Source organism: Pleuronectes platessa, chromosome 2, assembly GCF_947347685.1.
Source record: "Pleuronectes platessa chromosome 2, fPlePla1.1, whole genome shotgun sequence".
Lineage (NCBI taxonomy): Eukaryota > Metazoa > Chordata > Actinopteri > Pleuronectiformes > Pleuronectidae > Pleuronectes > Pleuronectes platessa.
This window is the reverse complement of record NC_070627.1, coordinates 14258092-14275776: the sequence shown is the minus strand read 5'-3', so window position 1 is coordinate 14275776 and position 17685 is coordinate 14258092.

The following is a 17685-nucleotide window of genomic DNA, read 5'->3' as shown; positions in this document are numbered from 1 at the left end:
CTTTTTTTAACCAATATAGGAGTTTGTGTTGGTCTTTGATTAGAGTCTCGTTCTCTAGTCTCATGACACTCGGGTTATTGCAGGAAGACAGGGGCAGAAATATGAGTGAGAGTCAGGGAGAGGAGTTTGGATTTTCCAGAAACTTTTATGTTTGAATCAGACGTAGATGTATTTGTGTTTTATTGCTGTCCCTACTACCTGGGGTATACTGACAAAGAGCTCTTACAAATTGAAAAAAGAATGAGGAGAGCAAAAGAGGCAACAAGCAGAGGAGGGACAACCAGCTGCTGCACAGTTAGTTGAGAGTGCTTTTTGACCTTTTGTTAAATAGACAAATTCTCTACTTCGCAAGAGACTTAGCAGTGACGCAGAATAACTACTTGACCCTTTTATTGATGAAACATTTTACTGAACATCTTGTGGACTGTCATGGATGCCCAATCTGGATTCCATTGTAGTCACTGACACCTTGTCCAGATGCCAGGGGATCACATCTGCTGGACTGATTTGAAAAGTTTTAGGTGACCCTCATTAACACAAACCCATTTATAAACAGAGGGCCCAGGCTGAAAAAAAAAAGAAAAACGTAATTGATACAATTGCTGTTTAAGTGAGTTATGTTTTAATTCACAGATAAATGTAAATCAAATTAAAAAAAATATCGTTTGAACATTTTATCAGACCCACTTCATTACCGATAATGTTAACAAGAAAAGTAGGTTTGTCAATTGACACAGGAACATTGACAATTACACACTGTCAACAAATTAATCTGCAGGATCACAGAAGCCAGAAGCGCTGATCTCCATCTTTTCAACCAACACACGGAAACCAAGCAGGTTTCTGCAGCACGCAGCAGGATTAGCTGATGATGGTGTCGGCTGCCAGCAGTGGTGTGAGCTGCAGCTGTAGTTAAGTGTTTTTTTTTTATAGATGCAGCATTGAATAGGTTTTGACTTTGCTTCTCTGTGTCCTCAAATCCTGCAATTCTCTGCTCAATGTCCTTCCACCTGAATGCTACTTCAAGACTAAGCTGTCATTGTCTCTATCTAAGGCCAAAAATAAAAAGCATGCAGTTTTCTAGGTGAAGCCACTGAAGGTTGAAATATATTATTGCTGCAGAACGGAAACTGTGCACTTAACATTTAATCTGTCTCTATGGCAGCAGGCAAGTGGGTTTAATGTGTGTTAGTAAGTGACGTCCCATTGCTTATGATGTATGTGGTTGTTTGCTTTTGTGCCTGCACTCTGTATCCAATATGATATGAATATGCGTTGGAACTGCACCCAGTGTGTGCCTCTTTTTTTATCGGCACGAGTGGCCGAGCAAAGATCCACCGTGTTAGTTCACAGATGTTCACCGGCACGAGTGAACGAGCAAATTCCGATTTCTCATTTTATCTGCACTTCCCATTGTGGGCAACTGCAGGTGATAAAGCTTGGGAGTACGGGGGGGTAATTACTAACAGGCAGTGAGGCGTGCTGCCTGGACGAGCACACACCACTTCCAGGATGAGGCGTGGGTGTGGAGAAAGGGGAAGGCTTTTAATTGGCCTAATGAACCTTTTGTCATATAGGGTCGATCTGTACGCACACGTCGAATTAGCCACTGCCAAGTTAGAAGGTGTGGAAATCCCCCGGGGCTCTGGATGTTAGTGGGTATCACAAGCTGGAGATGGCAGCTCAGTCAGCTCCCATCACAGACTCTCTAAACTCTGCTCAGTGATGCAGGAAGAGGCTACATCTCATAGTCATGGTAACGATGGTTTATACGTTTGAGGTAGTACACAAAGAACTAGAATGGCACTAGAGCGCATACCTCTGTCAAGGCCGAATAAATCATGTTATTTGACCATAGCACTAAAACAATTGAAGACACATTCAAACTGTTGATTCCCCACTGAATCCACATGATCTTAACCACAAATTGGTTTTGATCACTGGTTTGTAACCCAATGTTTTGCTGTATATAGTGGCTTAAAAATCCTACCTCACATTAAATCCACAAAATCTGTGGAAACATATTTAAAAATAATTTGAAAAACACCTCACAATTTTAAAGAAAGAAAAAAAAAATCCTAGATCCATCGCTTTTTTGAAGATTCATGCCAAAATGTCCTTCCACCAAATTAAAGTTAACCAACACCTCCATATCCTCTTTGTGGTCAAATTAACAGCATGTACTCTTTCACATACTAGGGACAACAGGTGATAATAACAAAGCCCAAGACTTACATGTGTCCCAAAGGACCCAGGTTCCCTGTGTGGCTGTGGTTTGTGTGTTAAATGAGTTATTGATTCAAACAAACTGAATGTGACCCTCAAATGCCCTTGTTGGTAGTACACCTGTAATAAAAATGATTACAGTTGTGGATTGATTTGTGATATTGCTGAATGGTGCATGATCTTAAATACATAATTTCTTTTTTAAATCTAATTAAACCTGGATATGACCATCACAGTACCTTGGATGATATTGGAGAAGGACGTTCTTTTTCCCTTCGGAAGGAATTGTAATTTTGTGATTTTCCCTAACCCGTATCATCTGAGGGTCAGGGGAGGGCTGGAACAAATCCCAGCGGACATCGACACATGACAAACCCTTGACAGGTCGCCAGCGTATCAATGGTCTAACACCTTCAACAAGTCACATTTTGAATTCATCCATTGCTTCATTCTCTGCTATGTTCCTTTGCTGCACTTTATGTTACGTTGCCAATTAGGAAATGCAGGATAACAGGCTACGCTTAGTTAAGATGGAGAATGTGGCTACATACAGCTACAGTGGGTGTGAGAGCCGAACATGTGTGATTACCAGTTGAAAGGTTGTGTAATACAATCTCCGACTGGTTAGAATGAAAGCTCCATCTCTTTTATAGGTTATAGAGGTAATCATGGTAATCATGTTCAGTGCTTAGAATCAGTGTATTCTGTCTCACAAATTGTGTTCACAATCAGAGGCAATCATTAGAATGCTTTCACAGCGCCGCTGTGTGTCTGTCTGCCGGTCTGATGTGTGACCCTCACACTGGCTGCCGAAAATGTGAACATTGTTTTGGACGAAGCTCGAACATTTTAAATCCGTATCACAGAATATCACAATCAGAGGGAATAAAGAAAACACAGAACCAACGTGATGACCTGTCACCTTTTAGAGATTTGTCTCATCTGTTCCCTCTCTCTCTTTCTCTTGTGAAAATGAATCTGTCCTGTGAGGCATTTACATCAGACTCCCTCAATCCATTTGGCACTCTTGTACTCTTTCCCATCCCTCTCTCTCTCTCTGCCTCTCTCAGATGCACTCAGGATATTGTTGTAAGAAAGCGCTCGTTTTTTCTCAGAAAACGAGCGCCCTCGCACCGACCCATCTACCATTTACTATGTAATTCCACCTTCTGTACCTCCCTGTCCTTCACATGCTGCCATTCTGTTTCTCTTACTTCAGGAAGAAATGTTGTGTCTTTATTGTTTGTCCATGTGTACATTTGTTTCTTTTATTGACTGAGCTCAGTTTTTCCTAAATCTTTTCAATCCCTTTACATTTTTTAAACGTAGACATGTCAGATAAAAACAACTCTAGTGTTTTTAACATTTAAGATAAGATAATCACCGCAGGATATTGCCCTAAAGAAGTCAGTATTTATCTATACTTTGTATTTTCTAGGGCTTTATTTATTCAATAATAATAATAATAACAATACAAGGTTTTTATTTTTCTATTCTTTTAAAGAGCTTGGATGTTACTTATGTATTTCATACTGTGATTTGGGTGCATTTATTTTTTCTTATTTACTTTTAGGGAAGCTTGCTCAAAATATTTTTTTTTAATTAATACATTCAAAGAATTATCTCAACTTAAACCTCTGCCAAATGGATAAGCACACATTTTCATTGATGGTTCTTATGTGGCCTGTACCTGTTTTAAAGCTAAATTAGTGGATTAATGCAGGTTTTTTAAACACAGGTGAATACGAAGAAAAAGCCATTCACTCATCCAGTGAGTCATGTTAGGCGTCACGAAAACAACCCACTGCAATCAAACGTGTCAGAAACCAATGCAGCAGTAACCAACGACATTGGAATTGGGAAACACAACACACAAAGAAGAAGTCACCATGGAGACCAGTGATCATGTTACAGTGGTTACATTTATATATATCTTACTTCAGTCCCTCTTTTAGTTTCAGCGGTGACTGAACCACGGACACTGGAAAAGAACAGCGTCAGCATCTCGACTGCCAAAATACAGAAGAGGACTGATTTTCCTCTTCGACACCACGAGGTTGACATTTGTTGCTCAGAGTGAAATATCTGTCGATTTATTAGATGGCTCGTGATTAAATTTGCGTATACTGTATACATTTTCATCTAGAGCCATATGTTGAGATTAATTTGGTTATTTAGTTAATTTAGTTTGCTGTTATTTTCCATTTTTAAAAGATCAATGTTGGCTCTCCTTTCACAACTGCTTTCGAGTGTGGATCATCAGAACATCTATTAACAGTCCTGTCCTCTGAGGAGGTACGGTGAATGAACTAAATCTTTTCCAGCACCTCCTAAGTTTTGTTTGAATGACTCCAGGTCTCTCGCTGTTGTTTTCTTTTATTTTAGAGTGTTCCACCATGTCAGTAACACAACTAATGCTTCTCCCCCAGATTTTTCCAAATTAATCCGTGTGCACAGTAGTTCTGCCCCTTTGTCAGCCGCGATCCATCTCTTATTACCCCCCCCCCCCCACACACACACACACACGCACCTGGGAGAAGAAGATAGCTCCCACTATTACACATTATCTCTCCTCCTCACCTCCAGCTTTTCTCTCATTACACTCCTTTCAGTTCACGTCTTTGCCCAAGTGCTGCTCATGTCCTCCCTGGTTGTTCCTATTTTGGGGAAATTAAAAATCCATTTTCCATCGTTTTTGCTCTTGTCTCTTCACAGCGTCTGCCCCATCTCCTGTGGATGCAGGGTGAAAAGAGGAGTTGACAAAGGTTTTTCACAAACACTCATTCCCTCCTCTGCAGGAGACCGGAATCAGTCAGGATTTCAACTCACAGGGTCACTCAGGCCATAACACATATAACACAGAGACAGAAAAATAATCTTTGTGCTGTTTGGTTGCAAATAGTGAAACCTGCATGTATCTCTGCAGGACTGAATGTTCAACTGGATTATCCCCTACTTCATGCTGCTCTGACACTGGTGAAAATGTCTCCTTAATTAACCATCACTATTAGGAAGGAAGGATGGACGGACAGACGGATATATTTGTTCCGGACTGAAAGGGTTGAGGACAGGGAAATGTAATTTCTGCTGCCCTGGACTTTTCCTTGAGTTCTTTGATTTAGTTATAGACCCACATAATGAATCTGATGACAGCAGTGATGAGGCGATTCTGGTGTGATTACATAACCCTAACCCCATCACCCATCCCAAGAACTGCTGTGCAGTGCCAGTTTGCCACAGGAGATCAGATCAAAAGATTCATTTAACGATTGGTTTGTCAAAGTAAAGGAAACCTGGAGTTTAAGTAGCCGTCACTGTGTCACTGTGTCTAAAAGAACTCATTTAGTCCAATTCTTAGAGGCTTATTGTACATCAGTGCCAGTGTGACGCGAGTGTCTGCCGGTTTCAGACAGATGCAACGGTCTTTTCCCCTCCAGTGTCTAAATAGAAAACTTGCTTCAAGCATGAGTAACTTCTATGAATTTGTCCAACAAAAGCCTGGTGTGACGTAAGAAGCCGCAATGTTCACTTTCATCGTAGGGACGCATTATCAAGATAGTAATATGCACCTACTTCAGCAGGTGCCCGGTGAACATAGACTGTGCTTGATGGTCTGATGATCACACACAAAGTGAAAGAGTTTCCTCTGCAGAGAAGTGTTCTCTCTTTCACAAATCCTCCCTTGTGTTCCAGTGCACCTGGTGTTTGAATGGGATGGCAGATTGCATTCTGATGTGTTTAATGTATGCTCCACACCTACGATTAAACATTTGAAACATGCAACTGTTGCAATGACCCAATTTTTCTGTCTTTAAACTAGAAAAAGTAGAATTGGTTGAAGAATAAATCAGGATGCTTTGTTTGGTCCGGACCAGTTCAGACCTAAAGAAACATGGTACACATATCGGATTCTTGTAGCATTCACCTCCTAGGAATGAATGTTTAAATGATGCCTTCATTTTGCTGGTATAATACCATAATGATATTACAGTGGCAACTAAATTAACAAAGTAAACAGGTTCATTCATTTTTTCCATTCAAAAGGAAAGACTTTTAAACCGTCATGAAGTGGGGAGCTGGAGCTTATTCCAGTTGACAGTGGGCAAGAGGCTGGTCCCCCCTGGACCGCATGTCGCAGACCTCCAGTTAAACTAGTGAACCATGGACCAATGGAAGAGCATGACATCACCACTCAATCTAGGTCATAGTTTTAATTCGTTCAGGTGAGTAAACAGACAGACCGACAGACAATAAGACAGACTCCTTCATTTAAAGTAAAAGTGTACTATGTTTTTGCTTGTTCAGAAAGTGTATGTCAGTAGCGTTTCATACAAAATGTCCGGATAAAAGAATGGATTATTTTCACAAACTCACGAAGAGGTTGATTTATCAGCTACAGACTGAAAAGGACACATTCCTGCAGGATGTCTCAACAAACCGCAGGATTTAAACGTTTGCAGACTATTTAATACTTTTACTATTTTGACAAAGATCTGACTGAACGTTTCCCAGAACTAGACGATGCTTCCAGCTGTCACTGACATTTAGACTCAAAGGGAACGACAGACGTGTTCTTCTGAAAGATGTTTCTTTTGGGTTACACACACAGAGGATATGGTGAAACAGAACAGTTGTGTAAAAAATTCCTGAACATGTAGTGGGCTGCAGTCTTGGTGAGGGAATCAAACCATAACTGCTAATGTCGTATTATGGGTGAGATTTATACAAAAAGTTAAGAAAGATATATAATAATAAAAAAAACTGTTAACCCCCGCAATTTACAGTTTGTCAAATAACCGTTCAATGTCCCTGTGAATTCTCGCATGGGCTCAGTCAGACATTTTACGGACATTTTACTAAATATAAAATTACCAATTGTGTTCTCATATACAGCCAATCCGGAAAATGCCAGTCAAGTATCCAAAGTTCAGTGCATATCTGAATGGAGCTATAGTGTGAGTCCTGGAGATTTCCACCTTGAATCTGTCAAATAAAGCAAAAACCTGACGGGTTTTCATTCAGTACTATAGCTGAAGTTTATTCTATTCACAGATATTTTATTTAAAACTGATATAAAGACTCTCTGGAGCTCCTGCATCATGTGTCATCGCTGGTTAAACAGACAGCTCCTTGTTGTGTATAAGTGACAATTTTCCATTGAAATGTTCAGAACAGGCTGTGACTGATGGCGGATGATGATCTCGGGGCTCGTAGGCCCTGGTGTCTCTTGTGCAGCTTCACATTGAGACATGCCTGCACATTCCTGCACCGACAGAGGAACAGAGCTGCTGCTGTTCGATTACGTTCCTCAGGGATCCGCTCACTCTCCTGTCGGTTCCTGGCCTAATGGTGAATAATGGATTACAGTACAGACTTATCTGAGGTTAAAAGAAAAGGTTCATGTACATTCTGATTTACATGAAAACATTTTAGGGAATCAAAAAAAGCATTGAATGGTAGAAAACAAATTGTACTGTTCACTTGTGTTATTGAAAATCGTTATTCACATTACTTACAGATTAAAGAACAAGAAGGCGTCAAGATTTAGGGATTTAATTAGACTTGATTTACATTATATGAGGTTAAAGTCCATGAGAAACAGATGTCAGAGTGATATGTGATTCTGTGCATTTATGTGGTTGCGTTTAAAACACAAATCTGTGGAAAGAGTTGGTATTGATTGGTGTTGACTGTAGTCAACAGCACTGGATGTATGTTTGTTACTTTCCCACGGCAGAGTTGACAGTAACTTGCAGCTCAAGTCGACAGGATGCTCTCTGCTGCTGAGGACTTAGCTCTTGCCACCACTGTCGCCTACGCCTGCAGATTTAACCAATGAATCAGAGAGCAACGTCCCTGTGTGCCGGTCGGTAAAAAGCTGAATTTATAGTCAGAAGAAATACAAGAAAGTGTCTGATGAGGATGACTGAGGATGAGTCATCAAACAGTGGACAAACTTTTACAGGAAGACAACAGACAGCAGTTTACTATGTTTTCCTTCTAATGTTGTATATTTATTTTTTATTGGGCTTTTAAGGGGTTACTTTTCATCACTGTTGTTTTTAAATAAATAAAAGTGGAATCTCTTCTCATTAAATCGACTGCAGGAAGATTTAAGTTAATTGTAAAGTAAGGAATGACCTCAGTTTGCTGGAGGTTGTGGTGGAAACATCTCTTTCCTCTTGTTGTCGTGTGGTTTACAGTTGTCTTAGATTTGGAAAAACACATTGTAAAAATGTTTTTACAGTCCACATGCAGCTGTCTAAATGTGAACCCCTTTATCATTCTATGAATTAGACTTTGACTTTGGCCACACTGATTCCCGACCCCAAACTGTAAATAAAGATGGATCTCCACTTCTTCTCACTCTCCAGAAATTATTATTCCAGTTGATGTTTAACTTTTGGGAATCATTCATTTCATCAATCTTTACATAGCCTACAGTCTCTGTTCCTGATTTAACTCTTATCTAAGTTTTGCGATTTGAAAAAACTTGACACCCTCTCTAATCCAAAAGATAAATAACATTTGTGAAAATATTTATAATTTATAAGAGTGTGGGGGCCACTGGCAGTGCCAACCTGCAGACAAACACATAATTACATTTAAAAGTTTCTTGCTGTCAACACATGATGACAACTAAGGGCAAACTAGATGATCAACATTTGTATCCGCTCAGATCCTCATGACAGCTGGGTGGTGACACAGTTTAGTAAAAAGGTGCAGTGATCAAATCCAACCAAACATTTTCAAGTGTGTGTGGCTCTGGTGTGTTGTGCGGCTCACAAGCAAAACTAATCAAGTTAAGTCATGGCTCTGTGTAAACATCTAACACCAAAAACATGTTAACGTGCGGGAACACGATCTGAAGAAAAAATCTAATTTGATTATAATTAACCACAGGTATGCTCCAGAAAAAATCTGTTGTCTTCACTCACATCAGTGTTTCCCTCCTTCAGGAATCCGACTGTGTGTGTGTGTGTTTGTTAGTGTGTGTGTGCGTGTGTGTGTGTGCGTGCGTGTGTGTGCGTGTGTGAGTGTGTGTGTGTGTGTGTCTGTGTGTGTGTGTGTGTCCGTGCGTGTGTGCGTGTGTGTGTGTGTGTGTGTGTGTGTGCAGAGCAGATGGGAAAATATGGCCTTTATTCTAGCAGCACTCACACTCTGTCTGTCTGTCTGTCTGTCTGTCTGTCTATCTGTCTATCTGTCTATCTGTCTATCTGTCTGCCTATCTGTCTATCTGTCTATCTGTCTATCTGTCTATCTGTCTGCCTATCTGTCTATCTGTCTGTCTATCTGTCTATCTGTCTATCTGTCTGTCTATCTGGAGCTCAGCGTAAGTTCAATAAGGAAGACTTAAACCTACATACAGATCAGCTGACTGCAGGCTGTCCTAAATATCGGGAACGCCCACAGGAGGGCTTAACCTGCACACTGTCAGCTGATCGTGGGCGTTCCCAAACATCTAATCAGGTCTGCGCGGATTCCTTCAGCCAGTCACACAGCAGCTGTCAAACTTTAAAAATCCCTTCTCTTCTCTTCCTCAGCCAGCGTCAATGCAGTGACTCGCACAACCCCTCCTCCACCCCAATCTCCTCCAGTCCTGAGAAGAACATTCATCACCTCTCCCGGATCCCGATGACAATGGATTGCAGGCTATGGTGGCAGCTGACTGCCTGGAAACATACTTGTTACTCGTGGCATCCATTGCACTTCTGTCCGTCCTGGAAGAGGGATCCCTCGCATGTGGCTCTTCCTGAGGTTTCTACGTTTTTCCCTTCAAGAAGGGTTTTTGTAGTTTTTCCTTACTCTTGTGAGGGTTAAGGACAGAGGATGTCACACTTAGGAAGTCCAACAGGGCAAAGCTCATATATGGGCCATCCAAACATATGATGACTAATGAACCACCACCATTGTCTAGACCCCGGGGGGTATTCCTGTACGAAGTTCTGCTCCACCCCCTTCTAATCCTGATGACATCACACAGGGGTCTAAAATGCCAAAGACTATAAATATTCACATTCTCTGTTTATTGTAAAAATAAACTTTGTTAAATTAAAAATCAAGTCTCTCCTGATTTAAATGTCTATCTGTCTATCTGTCTGTCTCTCTGTCTATCTGTCTGTCTCTCTGTCTATCTGTCTGTCTGTCTATCTCTCTGTCTGTCTCTCTGTCCGTCTGTCTGTCTCTCTGTCTGTCTCTCTGTCTATCTCTCTGTCTATCTCTCTGTCTGTCTGTCTCTCTGTCCGTCTGTCTCTCTGTCCGTCTGTCTGTCTGTCTGTCTGTCTCTCTATCTCTCTATCTCTCTATCTATCTATCTATCTATCTATCTCTCTGACTTTGCACCCTGACATCAGTATTGCCATTAGCCCCCAACAATATTGGTCGGGCTCTATAATTTATGGAGGAATTTATTGAGTTTCAATATGAATTCACTGATATCATTACCAAATAAATAGTTACCATCAATTCGACTTCCAGACGCTTTATAAAGGAACTTTCATTAATCTTGTCTTGTTAGTTGCAAAGTGAGGATCTTGACATTTTGCCTGGTTTCACGTGTAATGGCGCCCGTCCTCCCACTCGCTGGTGTCACCTGGTTAATCCCAGCTGATTAGAGTACGCTGGTGTAGCAGGTGTAACATTAGCCTGGGACGTGTTCAGGGTTGAGTATGAGGGGAGCTGCAGAATGATGAATGCTGCGTGTAGTCAGGTGCTCCTCATAGACACGCTGATGGGGGAACAGAATAACAAAGAATGTGACAGGCAGACAACTGGCTGCAGATTAGACGCTGGGGAGGTGCAGAGGGAGGGCCGTCACACTGCAGAGGTTCTCAACCTGTGGGCTTACCTCTCAGTGAAAAGGTTCCCAGTTCAAATCCTGGTTTGGTCAGGTGAGGAGTGGAGTTTGCATGCTCTCCCCATGTCTCAGTAGGTTTTCTCTCACAGTCCAAACATGCAGATTGGGTTTAGGTTCATTGCAGACTCTAAATTGACCGTGGGTGTGAATGAGGAATGAATGGTATTTGTTTCTGTATATTGGCCTTGTGATGCGTTGGTGATCTTCCCAGGGTGTACACCACCTCTCCCCCATTGTCCGCTGTGATTAGCTCCAGCTCCCCCCCTTTGACCTCTAAAGAATAAGTGGTTTATTGGATGGATATTTAAACATTTTGGAAGGGTGTGGGCCAGTGAAGAAAATCCAGTCCGACATTTTAACGGCTGTATTTGGTTATGTGTTGTATCCCACCACTGCCACACTTACACAACCCCAATCATTAAGAGTGACTTATCTGAGTTATGAAAATAAAATAAATGAAAAGCCTGGACAAGAAACTACCTAACAGTTTTTGTCCCTCAGTATAATTTTTCATCTTTCAAACATCTGTGAAACGAGGTGATAGATTCCGGAGCTGGAGGCAGAGATTTCCAGAGAGTAATCCGTCTAAAGTGCAGATCTACTCACTGCTTACTGTGTCTCTGCCTCCGGCAAGAGATAAGACAGAACAACAGAAGTACATATGTCCTGCTGTGCAGCTCTCATCCCCCCCCCCCCCCCCCCCCCCCGCCCTCTACACCTGTCTGTATGTTTTGGGACTTAATCGAGTCGGTAAGAAACATAGCCCCATGACATGTATACATCAAGGTTAATAGAAGGGCTTCAGAAAAATAGGCTCTTGAATTATAATAAATAATATCAGAAAAAAACACACACAAATCATGTGCTTAAAATCAACTGCAGTATATATAAAACAAGCAAGGTTAAAGAAAACACACTCGGGTTTGTAGCACAAAGGTTTAGGTTAGGGTTAGGCATTTAGTTGTGATGGTTAGGTTAGGGTAAGGGGCCAGGGAATGCTTTATGTCACACAACTAAGACAAGTGTGTGTGTGTGTGTGTGTGTGTGTGTGTTTACATGGATAAGACAGGTAGATGTATGAGGATTGCTCTGACTCTACAGTTGAGAAGTATCATTCACACATAAAACACTCACCACACATACACTCACCACGCACACAATCGCTAGTATCAGTAAATACTACAAAATGAGTGATACATGGTCGATATTTTCTGAGGAAACTTGGCTAAAACAATGACAAAGAAGATATAATACATTTATTAAAAATACACACGGATACTGAAATACAGAAGAGTTGACTGATGAATAAACAGACACACTGTGTGATTAGCTGAAATGAATTTGACTGATAGGTCACATGGTCGGAAACACTCAGATTGATTGAATGGTCCCACTGATCACGTTTCTTCCCTTCATCTGCTGCTCCATGTTCCAAACAAAGACAAATCAGTGCGTGAATTGTGACGCGTAACCATAGTATTGGTCGTATGGAGGTTCACTGTAGCCTGCCAGGTATCGATGGGGAATAGTGCTGTATGTGTGCATGGCTCAAACATTGGTATTTTTGAAATGCTTAAAACTGCAATAAGAAATATCTGTGATTTGCAGCTACATCTGCGGGTTGCTGGTCGCTGTCCACTCTGTGATCAGGCCGCTGGAGAATTTAATGGAGTAGCACGGGCATTTAAATCCAGCAAAGAGTCGGCCCCTCATTAAATCAGTTAATGGAACTGAAAGCACATGAATGTCTCTTTTCTCTGGGAGACTGACAAGAATAAAAACCTTGTGATACCTGGAAAGGAAATGCTTCAACTTTTTTTGCATTTTTATCTGAGTAATATTTAAATGATCAATAGATTTTTTTTGTTTTACCTACTGTTTCAATTAAACAGACTCAATAGTAAAACTCGTCTTTAGCATAGATTGTATTTATTTCCTTAAAATTTCCTGTTGTGTTTGTTTGCGGTGGGGATTTGTCTCAATTTGTGCACATGAATCATAACTTATAACCACTTATCGATTGAGGTTGTAAAATAACGTCGTTCTTTCTCACGTTCCCTTTTTTTATGTTTCTGTTTGTCCTGAGCTCCTCCATGATCAATTCTTGCGTAAACACCTATGTAGCCATGCTGGCAGCACAGACATGTCTGACCACAGGAGTGAAATATCCATGCGATGAATTATAAACCATAACATATTGTGTCAACATTCATGGTTCTCAAAGGATTAGATCCACATGGTTTACATACATCTTTTTGTGAAACTCTCAACAGACGTTGACTCAATGGTTTATCATTAACTTTGCCACAGATATTCATCCTCATTTCAATTTGTTCAATTTATGACCAAGTTCCTGCCATCAGCCTGATGCGTTCACGGTTAATCGGCAAATATGTGCATGCAAACACGCTAAACTAGGACAATAAACATGGTAAACATAACACCTGATAATATGCTAAAATAACATTGAAACGTCTGCTGCCATCTTGCAATTTTTATGTCCTTTGGAGCCAGAGTGTGTGCAGACGTGATCATAGTGTGGAGGCTTGGAATCAAGGGCCTGCTGATTCTCGCGCTCGACCGATTATGCGTGAGTCTCGGCATTCAAACGTCATGATTCCAAGACGTTAAACCATGTTTTTTTAAAGATCAAATAAATGACCAAAACTAAGCTTACAGAAGCATCCAGCCACCAGAGGGCGATTGAGATGATTCGGCTTCACTTTTGGGGAGCAGTCATGTCGTCCATCTTAACGTATAGATCTATGTCTATGATACTGCCTCTCAGCTGCCTGCACTGCTCTGGACTCTTGTTTAGCCCTACATATCATTTATCTGGAGCAAGTGCATCAGAGGGTTCTAACACGAGTGCTCAGCACAAAAGTTGAACTTGCTTCAACTTCGGCAACAACACAACATCAGGGCTGCGTTGGCAAAGCACAAGTCCCTTCCAGAGAATTTTGTGACTATAAAATGAAGAGAAAGAGTCTTTCTTCCTCATAGGGAATTCCAGATGCGCGTGAAAACAGAGGAAGAAAGCCTCAATCATTATTAATCTTTCCTTTAGATCAATTCCGTCTAATCAATACCTGTAAGCGCTCTATGTGTTTTTCTCTGCTTTCACAAGGCTTTAGGGTTTTATCTGCTGCCACCAGTGATCAGCCTGAAAACCACTGACGCAGCACAAACCCTCACTTAACTCCTAAAAAAGCTTGTTCAGTATGAACACATTCAGACTTAAAGGGAAATAGGGCACCGCTTAATTCCTGTCCTTAGTGGTTATTCGTATTGTATCACTGAGCTGTTGTGATATCAAATCCTAATAATTTGTGTAGCAGAGGCAGAGAGCTGACCGCACATTAATCTGAAAGTTAATCAGCACGACTGCAGCAGAGGCAGAGCTTATCTACATGGTGTTAATAAAATGGCCTTTTAATAGCACATCCTCCGTCTTTGTGCACAATCAGACAGTGATTTTGTTGTTTTACACATTGAAGAATTGAAGAATTGCTGGTAGTTTATTCGAGTACGACTTTGTGCTACATGCACAGAGGGAATTCATTATCCTGCTTGCACAGCACTCTTTTCCAGATTAATTGCTTTAGGAGTATGAACACATGGATACACACATACAAGCTGGGCGGCTACAGCAGGAGATAATGTCTCACTTATTATCAATCAGAATGCATTCAATGTACCAAAGGGAGAGTTAGAGCCATGAGCTTGTGATGATGGTGGAGACGACTGATACATCACTTTAGAAACAGTGTGAGGCAGAGTGTGGATGACTGACTGTATCTGCTGTATATGAACTGTTAGACAAATATGTCTGTCTTGTGCAGATTGTGGCTGTTCTAAACCCGCCGGTTTGGAATGGACTGTTTGTTCTGCTGCTGCACAATTAGCTTTTCACCTGCATGTTCAAAGTGCATTAATATTGAAGGTATCACATGTCGAAATCTAACCAAATTTGACTTTGTACACGCCAATTTTGAAGCCAATAAGCTTTGGGGTTCTTGAGATATGCCAGCCATAGTCAGACAGACAGACATCTCTGGAATTATTATATAATTCACCAAAACAGTAAAGGCTCTATATTAACAAGTGTGTACCTCATACACAGCCTAGAGGGCCCGCTGCATCAGGGCAGGCTGATCAGGGAGCCCCCGAGCCACAGTGTCTGCGTGAACTGATATTTCTTATTGCAGAGTCTGCCAAAAGAGAAGCCGATTGCAAGATGCTAGGTGATGATAAAAAACAGACAAAACAACCTAAAAGGAATGCAAAACATTATTGTCTCTTTAAATCAGAGATTCAATCTGTGGTCTGTGCCCATTATCTCATGATCCATCCAAGGCTACGTCTGAACCACATTTCATGACTATATAGTCCTCAAGAAATGTGAAAAGTGAAAGTCTCAACCTGTTGGCATGGTTAGGGGAAAAGAAAAGCAATATTTATCATCTGGGGATCATGGATGTCTGTAGAAATGTTAAACCTTGGTGAAGGTTTTATTATATCTAAAGAACGACCACGTCAATATCCAGTTATGAAATATTGTGTTTCACACATTCAATATTACATACGATACATAAAGTCAGGCTGGATTTCCAAATGGTCCCTTTTTTTTAGAGAAGCTCAGATGGGTTTGTCTTGTGGACTCAGTATACATTCCTTAATCACATTGTGCCCTCACGTCTTGCCACTGATAAAATATGGAAAAAAAGTGTTGAAGTTGGTGAGAGTTGAAGTTGGTGCCTCTGTGTCTGGGCGGATCGGGGTTAGATATGAAAGTCGCTCAGTGTAGACGCTACAATGCATTTCTGGCTGGCCCTTTATCAATAACCTAATCTTGGGTACTGCTAAGAATGAGAAGGGTGTATCTGTAGAATAAATGCATGTGAATAGCCTGCACTTGATCTAACGAGTCTTTTTCATAAGTGGCAGCTGTGGTATTAACTGTAATCCTGTCTAATGGGCTGGCTGATTTTTGTCTTTGCTGCTGCTCATGATCCAAATGGATGTCGTGCCCTGTTGCTGTTGCCCAAAGCGGGCTCCAGGTTTGTGGTCAGCTTGAGGGGCTTCCAGGGAGTCTTCAGTGAAATCCTCTCGCCATGCAACTGATTACTGAACATGTCCACAGAGCGCAGATCCTGGGTCAGAGAGGTCTAAATGGCCAGGACCGCAGCATGGGAAAAATTCATCAAACGATGACCGAGATGGAACAGAGAGACATAGAATAGGCATAAATACCAAATAACCACAAAGAGCCACAAAACACCTCCAAAAGAGGCAAGACAAACCAGAAGGAGGCATAAAGGGATCACATAAAGAGAAACTGAGCACTGAAAAAAAATGAAATAAAAAAAAATGTACTGAATGACCTTAGAGAGCTACAAAACTAACACCAAAAGGTAACGTGATCCTACAAGGTAACAAAATGAGCACAAAAAGACATTAAACCACCAAAGAAATCACTAAAATGCACAAAATGGCCACAAAAACAAATCAAACAACCAGCAATAGATTTAAAATAACTATGAGGAAACACAAATTGTTCATTAAAGAGACACAAAACAAACATTTCAAGGTAGAAAATGGCTACAAAATGGTGCAAAACATTTATTCACAGATGCTTCAATTGTTTGCATGCTGTGTCTGTGTCAGTGCAGCTGTCCTGCTCCTACAGGAGAGGAGGGTGGAGGACCTCGTTCATGTCTGTGTTCAGAGACCAACTGAGTCATAATCTGTCCTTGCAGATGTTATTTTGAGATTAACTTCTGGCATACCAAGGTGTTCTTCCCTCCTCTGGCACACAGAGCTTGACACAAGTGTCCATTTGGTCTTGTGGCTCAATGTTTGCATGTATGTAAGTGTGATGCAATCATCTATTTACATGTTCAAGTCAATCCCAAGTGTCTCGGCTTCAGCTTGTGCAGAACGGTGCTGCACACATGTATCTCTGTAGTTTCCTTCCCCCCTCCATTGGTTGCCAGTTAAATTAAGGATTCATTTTAAGATTGTTTAATTTCTGTTAAAGCTCAGCACAATCTGACCCCCAGTTATATTGAGGAGCTACTAACTCCCTATGATCAAAACTAATCTATGATCTTCCAACCAACACTTGCTAATAAGGCTTGTAAGAGAAGAGAAAGCCCTCACTCGGGTGCCGTCCAGAGATAAAAAACACAAAACCCAATTTAGTCAAAAGTCTCTCATATCCAATAGGATGGTGAACAAGCTTTTGCCACCAGGGCCCAGAGACTCCAGAACGCATCATCAGAGGAGACTACACTTGCCAGCACGTTACCTGATCTTAAACCATTGCTTAAAACATATTTTTCATTGGCAATAATCCTAATTTTTTTATCTTTAACTGGATGTTGTTGGTTTTAGCACTCTTTGTTCTGGTGTTATTTTAAACCCATGTATTTTGTAAAACACATTGTAGCCTTGTTTAGATAAGTGCTATAGAACACTAAGTGTATTGTTATTATTATTATTATTGTTATAATACAGTTATTGTTTTAATACAGGGATCCTCCAGTTATCATCTGTGATTAAAAGTCCCATTACAAAAAACGGTTAGCGATTTTACTTCC